The sequence below is a fragment of the Cavia porcellus genome, unplaced genomic scaffold (assembly GCF_034190915.1).
Source record: "Cavia porcellus strain 051 isolate PalLab524CR breed Dunkin Hartley unplaced genomic scaffold, mCavPor4.1 scaffold_3, whole genome shotgun sequence".
Taxonomy (NCBI): Eukaryota; Metazoa; Chordata; class Mammalia; order Rodentia; family Caviidae; genus Cavia; species Cavia porcellus.
In genome coordinates this window covers 13,670,092-13,691,355 of record NW_026947486.1, presented here as the reverse complement: position 1 = coordinate 13,691,355, position 21,264 = coordinate 13,670,092, and the positions used below count along the sequence as shown (strand labels likewise).

General features: G+C 33.2%; 1 pseudogene; it reads right to left on the bottom strand.

Moving 5' to 3' along the window:
• Positions 1 to 17,290: 17,290 nt before the first annotated feature.
• Positions 17,291 to 17,457, bottom strand: LOC111756709 (U2 spliceosomal RNA; annotated as a pseudogene).
• Positions 17,458 to 21,264: the final 3,807 nt, after the last annotated feature.

The window sequence follows — 21,264 nt, the reverse complement described above, 5'->3', positions numbered from 1 at the left end:
TATTATCTTGTATTTATACTATTCACACAGACCCAAAAAGGATCCTTAGAAGGGACAAAACTATCTGTCTCAGAAATTTAAGTGGTTATGGCTTACTGGGTCTTCTTAAGGACAATGAATGACCAGAGCAAGTAAGAACTGGTTCTATCACACAACATGATTGTTTTTGTCTACAAATTATCTGGCTAAGGCTGACAGAAAATCTGATCTCAGTCATGTGGTCTAGAATTTAAGAAGTCCAGGAAATACAGATAAATGACCATATATCATTTCTTGTCTAAATTCATCATTTCTCTATGGACAGATACCCTGTCACAAGCATCTCCCCAAAGGTCATTGTCAAGTGCAGAAAGTAATCCAGGAGTGGTAGGATTGTTATACTTTCAATCCTTACTGAAGTGGAGACAGAAGTGCATACTATTGGGAATTTGAGCTCCCTTGGGATATCCTTAGTGAATGAAGGTCAAGCTTTATAGCCCCTGGGACAACTGCTGTCTGGACTCAGTAGAAGCAAAAACCATTTCATTTTCTCACTATAGCTACTCTCCCTCAGGGCAAAACAGAAGATTAAAATATTTTACAATGGTTAAATTTAATAATCTCTGAAATTCAATTAACAGAGTCCTCTGGGCTTTTTTAGAAAACCAAAATTGTATAAAGAATTTTCATTTTGAAATCTGTAAATCCAAAACAAAAGTAAATCTGTCTGAGTACCAAAGTTGAATGGCAGCATCTTACCAACCTGTGATTGATGATAGCATTCCCCAAACTTTATGGCACTAGAGACAGGCTACAAGGAAAACAATTACTCCACCGACCACAACTAGGTGTGGGGTGGTTTCAAGATTAGATTCTCATAAGGAGCCTGCAACCTAGGTTCTTCACATAAGCAGATCACAGGGAGTTTGTGCTTCCAGTGAGAATGTAAGTTTGCCACCAACATGCCAGGAGGCAGAACTCAGGTGGTAATGTGAGGAGTGGGAGCCACTGTAAATACAGATGAACTTTGCTTACTCACTGCTTACCTCCTGCTGTGCAGCCTCTTTCCTAAGAGGCCATGGACCAGTATCCTAGAGTCAAAGGTTGGCGACCCTTGGTTTATGACATCTAATGGCAATACCAACATAATGATTCCCTAGCCCAAAACTTATTACATTTTAAAAGAATATCTATGGTAAAACTTAAAGAAAAATCCTTGAAAATATTTTACTGGTGACAAGCTTAAACATAAGAAAGTTACCTTTCCAAATTAGTTTCAGTTACAGTAACTCATGGCAATGCTTGGATATCTAGGAACTAAATAGTGTTCCCTCTCTGTATTGAATCTTACTTTTTCTGCAAAACGTGGAAGAGGTAAAAAGTATTTTGTTACCTCAGGCTACTAACATCTTTTGCAGATTCAAGTTTGACATCACCAAATGAGAAAAATATCACTATCTATATTTATCTATGACATTGACCTAATACCCAAACTATATAAAGAAGTCCTGCAAATCAATGATGAAAAGCTGTGACTTCCACTAAAAATAAATTAAAGACTCAGACGTACACAAAGGTAATAAAAATGTGGTATGCATTTAAAATTTCTAAAAAAATATTTTATAATAAAAAATATTGCCAAGAACAATGGGCTATCTTCATAGGAAGGGATAATATTTGGGGAGGAATTAATGACAATGAGTCTTTTATTGTAATACATGTTATTTAAATATTCACTGTATCTTTTGATTATCCCTTATCGATAAACTGTTCACAGAAACTTCCATGAAATAAAAACTTTACCATTTATCACCATCCACATTATTCACTGGATTTGGCACGGTGCAATTTCTGGGTCTTCCCCAAGTCAAAATTTCATGAAAAGTAAGTGTTTTGAATTTATTCAGGGCCTCAAGATAGCAGCAACACTCACAAAAAGCACTGACAAAATTATTTCTTAAAGAAGCAAGAATGGTGAGATAAGAGTGTTTGAAGTGAGAGGGACAATTCTTGGACAAGGATTTAATTGCAAAGTATCTTTTACTGTAATGAATATTTTTAAAACATAAGCAATTACCATATTTTTAATCACTTGATACATTATAAAAAACATGTGAGAATGGCTAATAAGCACATAAATGCACTTAACACTATCAATCTTCAGGAAAAATACAGATTAATACCAAAGCAAGATAGCATTTCATACCTACTAGAATATCTAAAACCCAAAGGACAGATGACACAAGTGTTGGTAAGAATATGAAGCAAAAAAATTCTCATGTATTGTTGGCAGAATTGTAGAATGTCTTAACCAATTTGGTGAACTATTTGCCAATTTACTTTATGATTAAAGCTACATTTCCTATATGTCCCAGCAAGACTACTCCTAGATATTTACCCAAAACAAATGAAAATTTATCTCCACAAGAATAATTTGTGCAAGCATGGACAAAATGATCTCAAACAAAAATAACAAAACTGGAGGCAACTAATTTATTATCTAAGTTTAAATACATCACAGAATTATAGTAATAAAGAAATAGTGTTGAAGATGTAGCTCAGTTGGTGGAGTAGTTGCTTAGTGTACATAAAATTTTGGTGCAAATTTCTATTACGAAAAAAGAAGGAAAGAAAGGAAGGAAGGAAGAAAGGAAAAAGAGAAATAAAGAACAGAACAGAACAGGAAAAGAAAAGAAAAGAAAAGAAAAAGAAAAAGAAAAATTCGCACAATATCCTGCTGGTATAAAAGTAGCCACATAGACCAATGGGATGGAATAGAATAGCCCACATAAAACCCACACCTTTATGGTCAGTTGGTTTTCAAAAAAAGTGCCAAAAATAAATAATAGGGAGGGTGTTTTAAATAGTCCTGAGAAAACTGAAAGTAAGCTTAGCACCTTACCTCATACCATATACAAAAATCAACACAAAGTTAACTAAAGAATTAAATGTAAAATGTGAAATTATAGAACTACTAATAGAAAACAGGAAAAAATCTCCACAACATTAGGCTGAGCAATAATTTTTTTGATGTGACTTTGAAAGTTCAATCAACAAAATAAAAGTAGACAAATAATATTGTATAAAATACAAACTTCTACATAGTAAGGGATTAATCAACAAAGGCAATCCACAGAATGAGAGAAACTACTGTAAACTATACACCTTGTAAAAGGTTGTATATGTATATGATATGATTGTATATGTATGTGATATATATTATATATGCATTATATATATTTGAACTCAACTCAATATTAAAAAACTCAATTATAAAAAGACAGAGAGCTGGACATGGTGGCACACACCTGTAATCCCAGCACTTGGGAAGCTGAGGCATGGGGATCATCACGAGTTTGAGGCTATATAGTGAGTTCAAGTCCGACCTGTATTAGTTACTGGGAAACTGCCTAAAAATTTTGAATAGACTTTTCGCAAAAGAAGATATAAAAATGGTCAACAGGTGAATTAAAGAATTTTCAATATGATTCTCAAAAAAATGCAAATGAGGTAACACCTCTTGCCTGTTTGAAGGTCTGTTAACAAGATGTAAGCCAACAAGTGCCGACAATGTTACAGAGCAAGGGAATCCTTCCATACATTGGTAGAAATGTAGATTAGTATAAATACTATGGAAAATAGTATCCAAATTCTTCACAAAGTTAAAAATAGAACTATCATATGATCCAGAAATTCCACTAGGGAGTATATATCCAAGGGAATTAAATCAGAACATTGAGGAGTACATTAGTTGGTTTTCTATTGGTGGGACAAAATACCTGACATTCACAAAGGAGAAAATATATATTTTTGGCTCATGCTTTCAGAGTGTTTGTCTATGCCTCTAAACCAGAAAAATTATAGAAGGACATGGTGACAGGACATGGCAGCCAGGAAGCGGAATGAGAACAAGGAAGTCAGAAGGGCCAGGACTGGTTACACACTTCAAAACCGTGTCGCCAGTGACCTGCCTCATTCCATTAAGCCTTGTCTACCAATAAACCCACTGAGCTATAAACCCCTTATTGGAATAATCTGATGAAGTTAGTGCCCTCATGGTCCAATCAACTCTTTAGGAACCACCTCCAAATATTGTCACATTGGGGATCAAGCCCTCAGTATGTCTCTGGGGGGTTCTGTTATTTAAAACATAACAATGAGACATCTATCTGTATTCCCACATTCACTGCAGCATTATTAACAACTGGCAACATATGGAAGCAATCTAAGGGCCCTTAACAGAGAAATGGATAAAGAACTATGTGATGTATATATTATATGAAACAGAATGATGTTAAGACTTAAAGAAAGAAACTTTGTCAACTGCAACAACATGATTGAGCCTACAGGACATTATATTAAGAGGAATAAGCCAGGTGCAGAAAGATAGAACACATGGTCTCACTTATATACTCTAAAACTTTGAAATCGTGGAAGTAGAGAATATGACGGTGGCTATTTGTTTTTGTGTGGAGATGATAGTGAATGGACACAAAATTTCAGTCAGTAGAAATAAATTCAAGAAATTTGTCATACAACATGGTAACTGCAGTTAATAACAATGTATATTTTTAAATTGTTAAAAGAATAAATAATGTGTATGCTAATTAGCTTAACCAAACCATATATATATACACACACACCATTTGGTATGTGATAAGCATATATATTTTGTCAATTTAAAAATTATAATTTAAAACTCATAACATATTTATTCTTAAATATTGGCACTTAAAAACAGCTCAAATATCTTTCAATAGAAGGATGCATAAACATGTTATTGTACACCTATCTGATGGAATATTACTCAGCAACAAAAATGAATAAATTACTAGTAAAAGGACATTGTGGATGGATCATAGATACATTGAGCAAATATATTCTCAGACACAAAACAGTACATATTATTACATTTATATTAAGTTCTGGAACAATTTAAACTAATCTGTGGTGAAAGAAATCAGATCAGTGATAGTCTCTGTTTTGATTTTTCACCTTTTTCTTTTTTAAGTTTTAAATTTTTATTTGTAAATGCTTAAGGTACATAATAATTATATTCCTTGTCAGGAGTTGGTAATGTACATAACACACTTTCTCAGACAATAAAAATATTCTACATCTAGTTTAGGATTTTAATTATATAGGTCTACACTATTGTGAAAACTCGTTAAACACCAAAATATGTGTGTGTGTGTGTGTGTGTGTGTGTGTGTGTTTTATAAAATGGTTGAGTAGAGCCATACAAGTGTTCAGAAGGAACTTTTAGTCATTTCACAATAGTAAATTTGTTTGAAGAAGAAAACATGAAATTCAAAGTATACTTGAATAATTTTGTTTCCAATCCTGTGATGAATCTATTGAGTCTCTATTTCGTCTCCATAGTTCCTAGAATTTCCATGGTTTTTCAATAAAAACAGTACTTATATCAAGAGGATCAAGGGAGATTTGTAAACTCATTTTTCTGTTTTATAAGAATGTTTTTCAATGTCTATTTTTAGATTTCTTTCCCTCCCCTCCACATCACTTGTATTCATTAGAAGCATTTTTAGCTCCAGTAGCAGATAATTTGACTAAAATGGCTTAAAGCACAAATATTATGTTGTTTATTTAATAAAAATCCCTGATGTGGGTGGTCTCAGAAGTGACCTGTCATTTTAATGATGTCCTGAGAATTTTTCCGTTCTCTTGTTAGTAGCTGGATATCTTCCATCCTCAAGCTTGCTGCTGCTCCTAGAGTGAGGGGATATTGCTACTCAAAGCATGTTTTCCTTACTCAGGAAGAAGGAGTAACAGCTTTTGTGTGGGCAGCCAATAGCATATGTCTCAATCCTAATACCCTACTTGAAGAAAATATAAGGCATTCCCATCTATCATATGAAAAAAAAATGTTGGAAACAATGACTTAATTGTGGCTACTCCAATGAACACTGGTATAATTATAATTAGAGTATGATTGCCAACATGTGTCTGACTCACAAAGGCCCCCTCTGAAAATTTCAAGCCAAATTACAACTCATGTGTTTCCTTTTTTTCTATTTCCAGTTGTCTTTTTTACCTCACCATTGTTTTTAAGAAATTTTCTCAGCTAAACTGATGTACTTTATCTTCTAGATATTTGAGAGTTAGTCGCATTCAAATTGTAAAACTATTATAGACATTTTTATTCAGAGTGGCATTGCAATTACAATTTAATTGTGCTACAATTGAAATTTCATATAGTTTTGTAAGCATTATACAAGAGAGTTTGAAAACAAAGGGTTCTTCTGTATGTCGATGAATCTATCCATAAGCAAGATCCTTAAAGGAGCTAATGTAGAAGAATAAAGAGAAGAACTTGGCACGCATTCTACCTGTAAAGCATGCTGACAAATATAAAGTAACCATAGCATGTAGAATCAGTGGAAATACAGAGAACAATGACAGTGTAATATACACTAATCATCAAAGTTATAAAAAAAAGAGGTAGGAGATAACTTGAAACTAATTTCCATACCATTCATTGGGAGTTTCTAGATGAAAGCAAGAAGAATGAGATTAGCCTTGATGGAACATTATTTGGCTTTAAAGGGACACCTTTGTGCGTCTAGCACTGACACACTGCAATAAACCCTGTATTCAGACCTCACAGGGAACTCCATCAGAAGAAAAACGAAGTATTGCATCATCTCTAAGAAACCTATACTCTGTAGACCAGCATTCTCCTAATACAAATCAAGTCACACAGTATCACCTTTGTTTTCTAAGCAGCTAAGACTTAATGGAAGAATTAAATTAGATACTGTGTAAAGTGCTTGATGCATTGCCAGTCATATAGCATGGGTTTAGTAAAAGGTAGCTATTACTCTAACTTGAGGAATATAATGGCACCTAGTATTAGTGTTACTTTTGTAGATGTCAATAATGAGCCTCAGGCCCCTCAAAAGCTTTTTCAAGGTCCTCACATAATATACACCCACCTGGCTTGTAAGCTATGTTATCCTCACCATATTTTGGTGTTTACATTATCGGAATCTTTTAAAATTTTTTTGTATTTTAAAGAGACTAAGACAAGAGAGGACATAGCAAAGCAGATCAGAATGCAACAATGTAAGCAATACAGTGTTTTACCATAAGACAACATGTAATGAACAGTAATTACTATAATGTCTCATTTTTTGAAACAGTTGAGCATAACTTCATAGATAATAGTATCAAACATAACAAAACAGTATAAAACCATTCAAGGGAATGAAAGTATTACAGGATATTCATAACAAACTAACAGAAAATAAACAATGGCTACTATATTATCTAATTTTCCATAGAAAATTTGTTTACATTATCAAACATAATAAAATCAAATAAGATACAACATGATAAAATCAATGGAAACAAAATCAAAAGCATAGTAGGACTTCAAAGCAAGATGCTATTAAATCAACACTGGCTATAATAATGTCTTGTTTTCTTCAAAATAGCTATCCAAAATAGCTCACAGATAATAAAATCAGACAAACCAGGACAAAACCATTCCAACTAATGAATGAAAACTTTATAAGGCTTCAAAGCAATGAAATGGGGAATCATGATTACCATAAAATCTTTTGTACTCTTACCATTTCTTGCACTAGGGACATTATACAGTATTTATACGTGGTGAGTTTGATTTATTTCTCTTATGAGTATGGTCACAAGTTGCGTGCGCTTATTGATAAATAGCTCAATGTGATCCTTCTTTATAGCTGAATAATACTCCATTGTATAGAAATACCACAACTTTTTTATCCATTCCTCAGTTGATGGACACTTGGGTTGTTTCCAAGATCTGGCTATTACAAATTGTGATGCTATAAACATGGGTGCACATATATCACTGTGGTATGATGTTTTCAGTTCTTCTGGGAATAAGCCTAGAAGTGAAATAGCTGGATTAAATGGAACTTCCAATCCCAGCTTTTTAAGAAATACCCAGATTGACCTGCGTAATGATTGCACCAGTCTACACTCCCACCAACAGTGCAGGAGACTTCCTTTTTCCCAAAAGCCTCTCCAGCATTTGTTGTTGGTAGTTTTCTTGATCCTGGCCATTCTTTCTAGAATGAGATGGAATCTCAGTGTGGTTTTAATTTGCATTTCTCTAATGACTAATGAGGATGAGCATTTTATGTATTTATTTGCCATTTGTATTTTTTCATCTGAGAACTGTGTAGTCATTTCAGATGCCCATTTTTGGATTGGGTCTTTGAAATTTGGGGTTTTTAAAAATTCTTTATATGTTTTGGAAAAAATTCTTTTGTCTCAGGGACAGTTCACTAAGATTTTTTCCCAGTTTGTAGATTTTCCTTTCACTATGCTGGAGATTTCTTTTGGCATACAGAAACTTTTTAATAATACGTGATCCCAGTTATTGATTCTGGGAAGTATTTCCCATGCGATTTGATTCCCATTTGTGAATTCTCTACTTACCCCTATGTCTTCAAGATTTCTATCCAATTTGTGTTCCAACACATTTAATGTTTCTGTTTTGATATTCAGATATTTGATCCATTTGGATTTTAGTTTAGTACATGGTGATAGGCATGGGTTTAATTTTAGTTTTTGGCATATGGAGAGCCAGTTTTTCCAACCCCATTTATTAAAGAGACTGTCGTTCTTCCAGTGATCATGTCTGGCCCCTTTATCAAAGATAAAGTGGTTGAGTGTGTTGGTAATTGTGGTTGTATCTTCTAATCTATTCCATTGATCTTCAGATCTGTTTTTATTCCAGTATCATGTTGATTTTATTACAGTAAATTTCTAGTATAATTTCAAGTCAGGGATAGTGATGCCTCCTGCCTTGCCTTTGCTGCTTAGAATTGCATTTGCTATGCTAGGTCTCCTCTGGTTTCAGATGAATTTTAGGAGTGACTTCTCTAGATCTATGAGGTATGTTGATGATATTTTCATCATCAACCATTGAATCTATATAACAGTTTTGAAAGAATGGCCATTTTCACAATATTTATTCTTCCTATCCATAACACTGGATGTCTTTCCATTTTCTGAAATCCTCTTTGATTTCTTTTTTGCGGTATTATAATTTTCCCTGTATACATATTTTACATTTTCTTGAGATTAATTCCTAAATATTTCATTTTTTTTCGGTGCTAGTGTGAAGGATGTGGCTTCTCTTATTTCTCTCTCAGTGATTTTGTTGTTAGTGTATAGAAATGCTAATTGATTTTTGACTACTGATTTTGTATCCACCTACATTACTGGATTTATTTACTATCTCTCGGAGTCTTTCAATGGAATTTTGGGGAGTCTTCTATGTAGAGGATCATGTCAGCTGCAAATAATGACAAGTTAACTTTTTCTTTTCCTATCTTTACCCCTTTTATTTCTCTCTCTTGTCTAATTGCTCTGGCTAGTATTTCCAGTAATATGTTGAATAGGAGCAGTGATAAGGGACATCTTTGTATTGTGCCTGATTTTAAGGTAAAGGCCTTCAGTTTTTGGCCATTTAATATGATACTGGTTGCTGGTTTATCATAGATGACCTTCATCATATTGAAGTAAAGACCATCTATTCCAATTTTCTTTAAGGTTCTTATAATGAATGAGTGTTGGACCTTATCAAAAGCTTTTTCTGCATCTATAGAAATGATCATGTAATTTTTACTTTTGGTTTTATTGATATGGTGGATTACATTTACTGATTTACATATGTTGAACCATACCTGCATGCATGGGATGAATCCCACTTGCTCATGGTGTATAACATTCTTTAATTTGCTGGATCCTGCTTGCCAATATTTTGTTGAGAATTTTTGCATCTGTGTTCATTAGGGAAATTGGCATGTAGTTCTTTTTTTAGTTGGGTCTTTCTCAGGTTTTGGTGCTAAAGTCATATTTGCTTCCAGGAATGACTTAGGAAGGATTGCTTCCCTTTCAATTTCATTGAAGAGTTTGAGGCGTGTCCGTCTTAAGTCTTCTTTTTATTTCTTGTAGAATTCCGCTTAAAGCCATCTGGACCTGGGTTCTTTTATGTAGGTAAAGACTTAAATACATTTTCAATTTTGTTAATAGAAATTGGGTTATTCAGCATTTTATATCTTCTTGACCCAGCTTTAGTGCTTCATATGCTTCTAGGAATCTGTCCATTTCTTCTGTGTTACTGAACCTATGAGAGTACAGGTTTTTGATATAGATGTTGATGATCTTCTGTATTTCCACAGAGTCTATAGTGATTTTACCTTTTTCATTCCTTATGGCATGAATTTGAGGTTTTTTCTTCCCGTTTTTAAATAAGGTTGTCTAGGGGCTTATCAATTTTATTTGTTCTTTCAAAGAACCAGCTCCTTGATTCAATGATTCTTCGGATTGTCTTTCTTAGGCTCTATTGCATTAATTTCTGGTCTGATTTTTATAATTTCCTCCCTACTTTTGGCTTCGGGCTTGAGTTGCTCTTCTTTTTCTAGATGTTTGAGGTGTAACATCTGGTTGTTTGTTTATTTGTATTCATTCTGTTTTCCTGATGTGGGAACTCAGTGCAATACATTTTCCTCTGAGAACTGCTTTCATTGCATCCCACAGATTCTGGTAAGTTGTATTTGTATTTCATTTGTTTGTAGGTATTATTTAATTTCTTCTTTGATTTCTCCTGTGACCTAATAATTGCTCGAATGTATTATTCAATTTCCCTGTGTTTGTGGGGTTTTTGCAGTTTCTTTTATCATCAGTTCCTCATTTCATGGTGCTATGATTTGATAACATGCATGGGATAATTTCAATCCTTTTGCATTTAAATATGTTCTGTGTGCTAGTATATGGTCTATTTTAGAAAATGTCCCATGTACTGCTGAGAAGAATGTATATTCTGACATTATTGAATGGAACACTCTGTATATGTCTATCAAATCCATTTATTCACAGGTGTGATTCAGTTCTGTTATTTCTTTGCTGATTTTCTGTCTGGTTGATCTGCCCCTTAGTGTCAATGGTGTGTTAAGGTCTCCTGTTATAATTGTGTTATTGCTTATTGCATTTTTCATTTCTGTTAATACTTGCTTTGTATAGCTGGGTGTCCTGGAATTTGGCACATATATATTTAAGATAGTTATCTCTTCCTCTTGAAGTTTTCTTCTAACTGCAATGTAGTGACCTACTTTATCTTTTAGGATCATTCTTGGTTTGAATTTCACATTGTCTGCAAGCAGAATAGCTACTCCCACTTTTTGGGTGCTTCCTGTTGCATGAAATATTGTTTTCCATTCTTTGACTTTCAGTCTGTGAGTTTCCTTTTGGGTTAGATGGGTTTCTTGTAGATGGCATATGGTTGGAGATTGTTTCTTGATCCATTCTACCAGTCTGTTTCTTTTAACTGTGTGCATTGAGACCCTTTACATTAATGGTTATAACTGTTATATATTGGTTTATTGTTGACATGTTATCTTTCTGCTATTGCATCTTTATTTTTCCATTCTGTTGAATTGTCTGCCTTGTTTAGTGATATTTTTCCTCTGTGCATCGAGGCTGTCTTTCAGTATTCTTTGCAGGGTTGGCTTGGTAAACTTGAAGTTCTTCAGCTACTCTTTGTCACGGAAGTATCTTATTTCTCCATCCATTTTGAAGGACAGATTTTCTGGGTATATCAGTCTAGGTTGGAAATCATTTTGCTTTAGGATCTGAAATACTTCATTCCATGCTCTTCTTGACTTCACTGTTTGTGTTGAGAAGTTTGCTGTGATTCTGATAGGCTTTCCTTTATAGGTGATCTGTCTTTTTCTCTCTGACAGCTTTTAATATTCTATTCTTATGTTGAATTTCTGGGATGGTGATTATTATATGTCTGGGTGTAGTTTTATTTTGGCTATGGCTATTTGGAGTGCTATATCCACATGTCAGTTTCCATTCTTGTGTTTGGGAAATTTTCAGCTATTACTTCTGTAAATAGCCTCTTGATATTATTTGTGTTTTCCCCTTCTTTTTCGTTTATCCATATCAATCTTATGTTGTTTTTTTGCATCATCTTGAAACTGTTGAATTGTTATTTCCTGATTTCTTGTTATTTTTAAAAGATCTTTCCTTTCCTGTTCACTAGCTGCAATCTTGTCTTCCAGTTCTGAAATTCTATCTTAGATTTTGTTGAGGCAGTTTTGACAACTTTAAATGTAATTTTTGATTTCATGTATATCTCTTCGAATCTGCTTCATGTATTCTGTTTGTGTCACATTGTTAATCCAGGGATTCTATCACTTTTCTGTTCCCCTAATTTTTAGCCATGTCTTCTTTAGATGAGTTCAGTATTTATTTCATTATTTTTATCATTTCTTCTTTTTCCTCAGAGATTATTTCTAATTTGAGTTCCTTTAAAGCTTCCCAGAGTTGCTTCTTTATTTCAGTTGCTATCATTTCAGGTGTATGACATTTATTTTCTTCTACCTACTTGGCTCCTAGCCTTTCATGGAATGGGCTGGAGGTTTGAGATTGCATTTTGGTCTTTCATTTTGTCATTTTCCTGTATTTCCATGTTTTGAGTGATTTTCCAAAGCTTCCCCTGGGCATGTTGCAAATCATCTCCTATACCCTCAGCTCCTGGTAGTGAATGGATGTTGCTGAGTGTGGTCCAGTCAGGTCCACAGGACCTCCCATGCCAACTTCAGTGTTCCAGGAAGCTGTTAGTGATGGCCCAAAGCTCTCCCCAGGTAAGCACCGATGTGCTAGAACTCACTTCACATGCCCTCAACTTCCCTGATTGAAGAAGGTGGCTTGGCATGGTCTAGTCTGGCTGCAAAAATGCCCAAGTCTAGTCTAGTGTGCCTGGAAGCTGGGCAGCTCCTTGACAACTCTGTCTATCAGAATTGTATTTTCTGTGGAAGTCACTCCTCGAGCTTTTTTTTTTGTTTATAATGGCCATTATATCTAGGTCCTCAAATATGGAAATATGTTCTGACTAATCTGGTCATGAAAAGACTGTAAAATTTTTGAATTTGAAAGATTCCTAGGAGTGCATACTCTTATGAAAATCATAATAAACATCTTTAACTACAATACTTTTCATTTTAAAATTGTCATAGAATTATATTTTGTTAGATGTTAGAGATCATCTAGTCCATACTTTTTAAATGATTGAATAACTACTGAAGAAGTGAGAATTTGCCAGTGTTAGCAGAGTAATCCATCCACACACTAGTATCAAGGCCCACTGCATCATATTTCTATGACAGAAAACATAAATTATAGCAATGAAAACCATAATTTGTACAGCAATATTAAGTATATTTGTACAGTATTAACATCATGAATTATTTTCAACATTGTTTTAAATTTTTCTCTTTTTATTTGCTTTAATATATTTTTCATATACATAAAACTAAAAAATTATTTGTGATGAAAATGAGAAAATAAAATTTTACTGAGAATATGGTTAGATTGTAGTTTGCATTTTTATTTGTACATGTTTTCAGTACATAATAATATTACAACTATTAGAATAATGACAGACTGTAGTTAGATTGGAGTTTGTATTTTTAATATGCATCAATATAATAAATATCATTGCCAAAAGTTAAAATAACATGAAAGTAAATGGAGGTTTACTCTATGTTCTATTTACTCTATGTTCTGGAGTAGTAACTTCTCTGAACAGTTTTGTGAGCATTCTTTTATATTACTAGTCAATTCATTTGCATATATGAAATTCAGATGTATAATTTATGTGTTTAGCTATTTGAGTTATTTTCTACTTGTTTCTTCACTAGTAATATTTCTCAGTGAATTTTGGCAGTACAAACAGACCTACTTTATTCTTCTTAATTCTTTTTTTTTTTTTTCCTTTTTATCGGTACTGGGGATCGAACTCACGACCGCCTGCTTGCACGACAGGCACTTATGCCGCTGAGCTAAATCCCCAGCCCCTCTTCTTAATTCTTGCATATACTCAAAGACATGAATGTTTTATAATTTGATTATTTTCACTGACGTTCATTTAGATTGTTTCTAATTGTTTTCTCTTTAAATTCCTTGAGACCTAATTTTTAATAATTTTTTAAATACTGCAGTTAACCCTCATCTATATGTCTCTGCACTTGTGTGCTTAGTTTTTCCACGAGGATAGTTATCAGGAATCATCTATGTGGTTAAATACTGCTAAATTGTCCTTCAAAATGATTTTGTCAATTGATACAACCACTAGTAGTACGTAAGAAAGTTTATATTTTATGTGGGGACATGTCCAAGAGCCTCAATTTCCTAAGTATAACGAGAAGATAAAATAAGCAACAGAGACAAATCTAGAAATGCATGTTGAGTGACTGGGAAGTCGATGTCTATGGATGGGCTAAGAGAGTGATGACACTTCCAGACAGCCACAATTTTTGAATGTATCAGTGTGGAGGGAGGGCTAGCAAAAGATTCAAAGTTGGCAGAAGACTCAGAAGCCTATACTCAGAGGGCAAGTATATTCTTGAGATGACTCAAGTGGGCGAGGATGATCTTATGTTAAGAAGGCTCTTGCCATGAAGTGTTTTTTAAATTTAGTGATTTTAGTTTTAGTTTTAGTGAGTGGAAGAGGATGGCCCATCTCTAATGAGTTAATGGAAAATCTCCAATGGATGATAGTGATAATCTCAAGCCTCCGTTTTATTCCTTAGGGAAGTATGCAAAATTAAGCTTGTGAATTTGTGATTTCTAACACTGTTTATTTTTCTGTGATTCATGGTATATTACTACAGTATCTAGTTCTTTTCCTTTACTTTTTACTTTCATGTTGATTGCACTTTTCATTTTATTTTACAGATTATCTTTATATATTCTATTTTTTTTAGTAACAGGATTCGAACTCAGGACTTTGCGCTTGCCATGCAGGCATTGTGCTATTGAGCTATATTCCCAGCCCATCTTTATATATTCTTGATATTAAACCATTATATGTTATATGAAATGTAAAATGTTTATTCCAAGGTTTTTTGAGGCAAGGGCATGGGACTTCAAGTTTTAAAAGATACACTTTAATTTTAACTTTTTTCTTGGTTTTCCTTTTTCGAAAGTCCATCTTGAGTTTATTTTGGTATATGCAATTATGGAAGGTTGAATGACAATAAATAAATGTATACTATTATATTATACAGTGATAAACATTCAATAAACAAAACTTCTATTGACAAAGATTTAAAAAAAAAAAAACTTTTGCCCTGGTGAGAGTATTTTATTTCATTTCTTTAAGTAAATAAATTTGTCCATACTTAGTGATTATATGTTTGCATATGTTTCTCCAAATCTTGTTTATATTCTCCATTACCCAAACTTTATGGTAGTTTGTCTTTAAGCATATTTTACTTTTGATTGTATTCTCAGCATTTTGTTGAGTTAACTTCAGTTTGTAAAATCTATGACAAAATGTTAATATAATTTCACTGTTCTCCACTCCATGCCCAAATCTCTTTCTCTGTCTCTCTGTCTTTGTCTCTGTCTCTGTCTCTGTCTCTCTCTCCCTCACTTTTACACAATTTTCTGAAATTTTCAATCTAGACTAATATTAAATTAAGTGACATAATATAGCAGCATATATATAAACAAAAATAAGAATTTGGGTATGTACTTGGCAGAATGAAAAGTAAATCTCAGGAGTAAAAGATACTGGTTTCAAGAAAAGTCAGAGAAGGAATATACTTCTTGGAAAGAAGTTTATGTAGGGTTGGATGCCCAAAATTTTATTTTCACATTTAAAATTATATATATACACACAAAAATATGCATATATATATTTATACACATATATGACAAAGAAAGAATATCAAGAAGGTCTAGGGTCTAGTTCAGCGGTGGGTGCATACTTAGCATGTACAAGGTCCTGGGCTTGATCTCTAACACAAGGAAGGAAACAAGAAAAAAAGGAATGAAGAAAAGAAGGAAGAAAGGATGAGAAAAAGGAAAAGAAGGAGGGAAACACAGTGGCACCTCAGTTCATGAATGCTTTTGTTTGTGAACAATTTGGATTGCAAACAGAAATACTTGACCAAATTTTGTTTTTGTTTGCAAAAGGCATCAGATGACAAACAGGACCAAGGACATCTTTTCTGCTTGAGCACAAACATGGGCATTTTTTCCAGAATTTTGGGACAGATTAAGTTTTGAACGGATGCACTCTATGTTTAAAAATGTTATCTAGTTGTAAAATAGGAATTAAAAAGTGGCTGCAGATATTTTTAAAGGTAGCCAAAAATATGTGAAAAGTTGTTAAACCATACTGTCAACAATGATGCACAAAAACAAAACATAGAGCAAAACACCCTAAAAAAACAAAACCCTAATACATACGCCATTCCCAAACAGATGGGAATATTTTAGAAGTAAAACAATATTTTCCACGGGTATAGTAGTGGTGCATGCCTGTAATCCCAGCACTTGGGAAACTGAGGCAGGAAGATCGCCATGAGTTTGAGGCTAGTCCTGAGTTGCATAAAGAATTCAAGTTCAGCCTGAACTTCATAACAAGTCCTTGTCTTTAAAACATGAACAATTAACTGGCAAATACATGTTTATTCATTCAATCATACTCTTCTGAGCATACAATTAGGAAAGAAGCTTGTACAAAGAAGCGCATATAAGAGCATTCACAGTAATGTTTATCTAATAGTAAAAATCAGAAATCATACAAGTATTCATCAATAATAAAGTAAAAATTATTTATTGTACATCTATGTGGTAGACTACTATTAAGGGAGATATGCAGATATAAATTTCATACACATACTTTACATAAATCTTTTTTTTTTTTTTTTTTTGGTGCTGGGGATCAGACTCATGACCTCATACTTGCCAGGCAGGTGCTTAAGCCACTGAGCTAAATCCCTAGCTCCAACATAAATCAACTTTATATATTAGACAAACTTTGCAGATAATAATGCCTGTAAATTGAGATTAGATGTTTTTCACTTCGAATTCACATATATTCTATTAAATTTACATTCCTCCAAGAAGCATGCAATTTATTTACTAAATCTTTCTACAGAGGAATAGGGTCAGCCAAAAAAAATGACAATTAGTAATTCCCAAACTGTATCTCAGAACAAAAATAAAAATAATACCCTAGCAAAACATTTTCAGAATGTTGATAACTAAACCAAATCTTGCAGAAACTCAGAAAGTCCTTATTCAAGGCAAATTACTGAGCTGAGAATAATGGCAAGCTGTGTGTTACTTTATCCCATCCGCTTCTACATAGTGGTAGAATGAAAAGTACTTGCAGCTTGCATTCCTGGGATCAGTAGAGTAGGGAGATGATTGGATCTTATCTACAAGTTGTCATTAGTTGGTTTGTCAGGTGGTTCATTAGACCTACTAAAAAGATTTGTTTTAATCTTACCTGACTAGAACTGCCACAAGCTGAAGATTTTAGTTGGGACATATAGTGCATATTGAAAACATCTATAAATAAGAGCTTTAGTCTCTGCCACTTGAGACCATGGATAAGAACAGATACTGCACTTGATCTTAGCCAACAGACCAAGAAGCAATGACAATGCATAATATTTGTGACAAATGACAAAACAAAAATCATGAAGGGAAAAACAGATGAGATGTCCTGAGGAAAAATGGCTTTTGATAGCTCAACTATATTCTTGGGATTTTGGTCCCAAGCCAGAGTGATGGTACTTGCCTGTTATCCCTAGCACACGAACAGGCTGAGGTAGAAGGATCACAAGTCTAATATTAGCTGAACAACTTAGTGATAGGCTGTCTCAAAGTAAAATAAGAAAAAAAGTCTGACTGATGTGATTTGATGCAAAGGCCCTGGATTCAATCCTTAGTACTAGAATCAAAGAAAAAAGCATGGAAGGAAGAGGGAAGGAAGAAGGGAAGAAAAAAAGACAGACAGAAAAAGAAAAAGAAAAAGAAAGAAACACAGAAAGAAACAAAGAAAGAAAAAGAAAAAAGAAAGAAAGACTAATGTACATCAGAATTCTGCATCTCCTCAGGAGAGACTTGAAAAAAACTGTTAAACGCTTACCTCTGGAAAATCTTAAGTGAAGGTTGGGGACAGTTATAAATTTCCTGGATGATTGTCCAAGGTATACACACATCTCTTCCCACCACTCGAAACCATTGTGCAAAATATGAGATATTTTTGGTGATAAAGATCAGGGAAATATTTCTCAAATCATTAGCTGATCACTCATCAAATAGAATAGACTTTAGTGATCACACATTATATAGTGAATAGACTTTACTACATCAGTTCAAATGATAAATCATTAAAGACACAAGTAGAGCTCATCAGAAGATAGAAAATCTAATTTCCAGAGATGGTACATTATAAAATTCAAAATATTAATTTTCTTCAGAAACAAAAAAATGAGGCATGCAAATAAAACCGAAAAGGTATGAGTTACTCAACATAAAAAGAAATGAAATAAACAGTGGGTGTAAATGTATAGAATAGAAAAAAATAGAGGAAATCAACTAAATGAAACACTCATTCTTTGAAAAGATGGACAGAATTGATAATTCTTAAGTAGACTGACCAAAAAAAGACATAAATTACTAAAACTTAAAATGAAAGTGGAGAGATATTACTATTGACTTCCCAGAAATCCAAAGAACTATAAAAGAATACATTTCAATGATTGTATGTGAACAAATTAGATAATGAGGATAAAATAACTGAATTCCTAGAAAACAAAACTATTGTAAGGGAGAAAAGTTTCTTTTGTCATTTATTATTAGGTTCATAACCGGACCTTTATCTAAAAGAATAACAAAAAGTTATGAAGTTATTTAATATGTCTTAAGTGACACAAAAGTCTTCAGAAATGAAGACCCAAAGAAATAAGTAGATCTGTGCTTTTATATGGTTTATTTTGGTAAAGAGTGAGCAGTAGTGCAGAAATATTATTAAAATACAAAAAGGTATAACCCAATAGTAATAAATGGGGGAACTGAGAAAGGTCTGTTTCTCAGTGCTCCACTATGCTTATGTCTTCAGAGATAAAGACATTTCTTTCTTAGTATAGAGAAGGCACCACTCAAGCAAAGGTTTGTGACCTATTTCAGAAGTTCAGCTAGGCTTTGGGGCCTGTTTCTCTCAGGAGAGGAGTATCAAACACATTCAGCTGCATATTAAAAGGATCATACACCATAAATGAATAGACTTTATTCCAGAAATACAACATGTTTTCAGAAGCTACATCATCATGTCAATAGACATAAATTAAAAAAAAACCATAAGACTTTTTAAAGTAAAAAGAAAAAAACAACCACTAAAACCAAAAATAAAAGGGAATTGCCTTAACCTGAAAAAGGACTTCTATGAAACTCTCACGACTCACCTCAAACATAATGGTAAGAGACCAAATGTTTTCCATATAACATTAAGAACAAGACAAGATTGTATATCCTCACCATTTCTATTCCATATTATACAGAAATTCTACCGAATCCAAGGAAGAAATGAAAGATATCTAGATTTGAAAGGAAGAAGTAAAACTCACTGTTAACAGTTAACGTAATCTTACATATAAGAAACTAAAGAATCTACTAAGCAGCCCAATGAAAACAAAATAAAAAACAAGACTCTACTACAGCTTGTAAATGTATTTCATGATGCAAGATCAGTGTACTAAATAAATACATGAACGAATAAATAAATAAATCAGTTATAACACTTTACCCTAGCATTTAATAACCTGAAAACAGAATCTCAAAATGTTTCAACTTATAATAGATTTAAATAGAGCAAATTATTTAATAATACATTCAACTAAGGCCTTCTTTGACAAAAACTATTCAAAAATCTAATTAGTCTAAATAAATGGAAAAGGCATCCTGCTTTTTATGAATTGAAAAGCTTCATGTTGTGAAGATGGCAAAGGTCCCCCAAATACTGTACAGAGTCAATCCAGTTCCTTTCAAAAGTCCAGTTGAGTTTTTGCAGACATGGTCAAATTGGATGTAAATTTTTTGTTAAAATACAAGTGAGACAGATAGTCAAAATGTTATCCTGTTCCTTTTTATCTTAAAGTGAACAAAGTAAAAACAATGATACAAAGATTCAAAACAAGATTATAGGAAATTAATAGTGGTTAGTACATTGCATATTATCTTCAAAGTACTTTCTCAGATTATAAGATATAGCATGCAAAATTGAGCAAATGATACAAACATAAATATCTATATCTATATCTATATCTATATCTATATCTATCTATTTATCTATATATATATATATATATATATATATATATTCACCTTAGTTCTTTTCTCCTTTCTTCCTTTCCTGTACCACATTCTTCTTCCCTTTTGGGCAGTTTCTTTCACTTTCACTGTATCTATTGTACATTTGAGATCTTATTTACTGTTTCCGTTTCTTATGCTAGGGAGACAATACAAAGTTCACACTTACAAGACTGATTTATATCACTTATGAGTATGGTCTCTAATTGCTACCATTTAGCTATAAAATAATTGATGCTATTCTTTTTTAGAGCTGAGTAGAACTCCATTATATAGAAATATAACTACTTCTTTATCCATTCCTGAGTCAATAGGCATTTGGGTTGTTTCTAAGATTTAGTTATTGCAAATTGTGCTGCTATAAACATAAGTGCACATATATCATCCTGGTAGGATGTTTTTAATTCTTCTGGGAAAATATCTCAGGAGGAGAATAACTAGGTTGAGTGGGAATTCTAATTGTAGATTTGAAAAAATTTTTTATGTTGACTTCCACAGTGATTGTACCAGTTGACACTCCTGCCAACAGTGGATATGGGTTCCTTTTTTTCACTGTAGTAATAGCATTTGTTATTGGTTGATTTCTTGATGGCAACCATTCTTTCTCGAGTGAGATGGAATCTCAGTGTTGTTTTAATTTACATTTCTTGATTGACTAGTGATGTTGAACATTCCTTCATGTATTTATTTGCCAATTGTATTCCCTCAGCTGAGAAATGTATATTCATCTCAGATGCCCATTTTTGAATTGAGTCTTTGAATTTGGGGTGCCTGATTTGTTTTTCAATTCTTGTTCTAGATAAAAGTCCTTGGTCTGAATGACATTTGGCTAATTTTTTTCCCAGTCTGTAAGTTTTCTTTTCACTCTGTTGGTTATTTCTTTTTATGTGCAAAATATTTTTAATAAGATGAGAACCCAGTTTTTGATTCTTTGAAGTATTTCCCATGCAGTTTGAGTTTTGTTCATGAACTCTCTACCTACAACTATGGTTTCAAGGTTTCTACCTACTTTGTCTTTCAGTGGATTTAGTTTTTCTGTTTTAATATTTAGGCCCTTGATCTATTTTGACTTTAGTTTAGCTTATGATGATA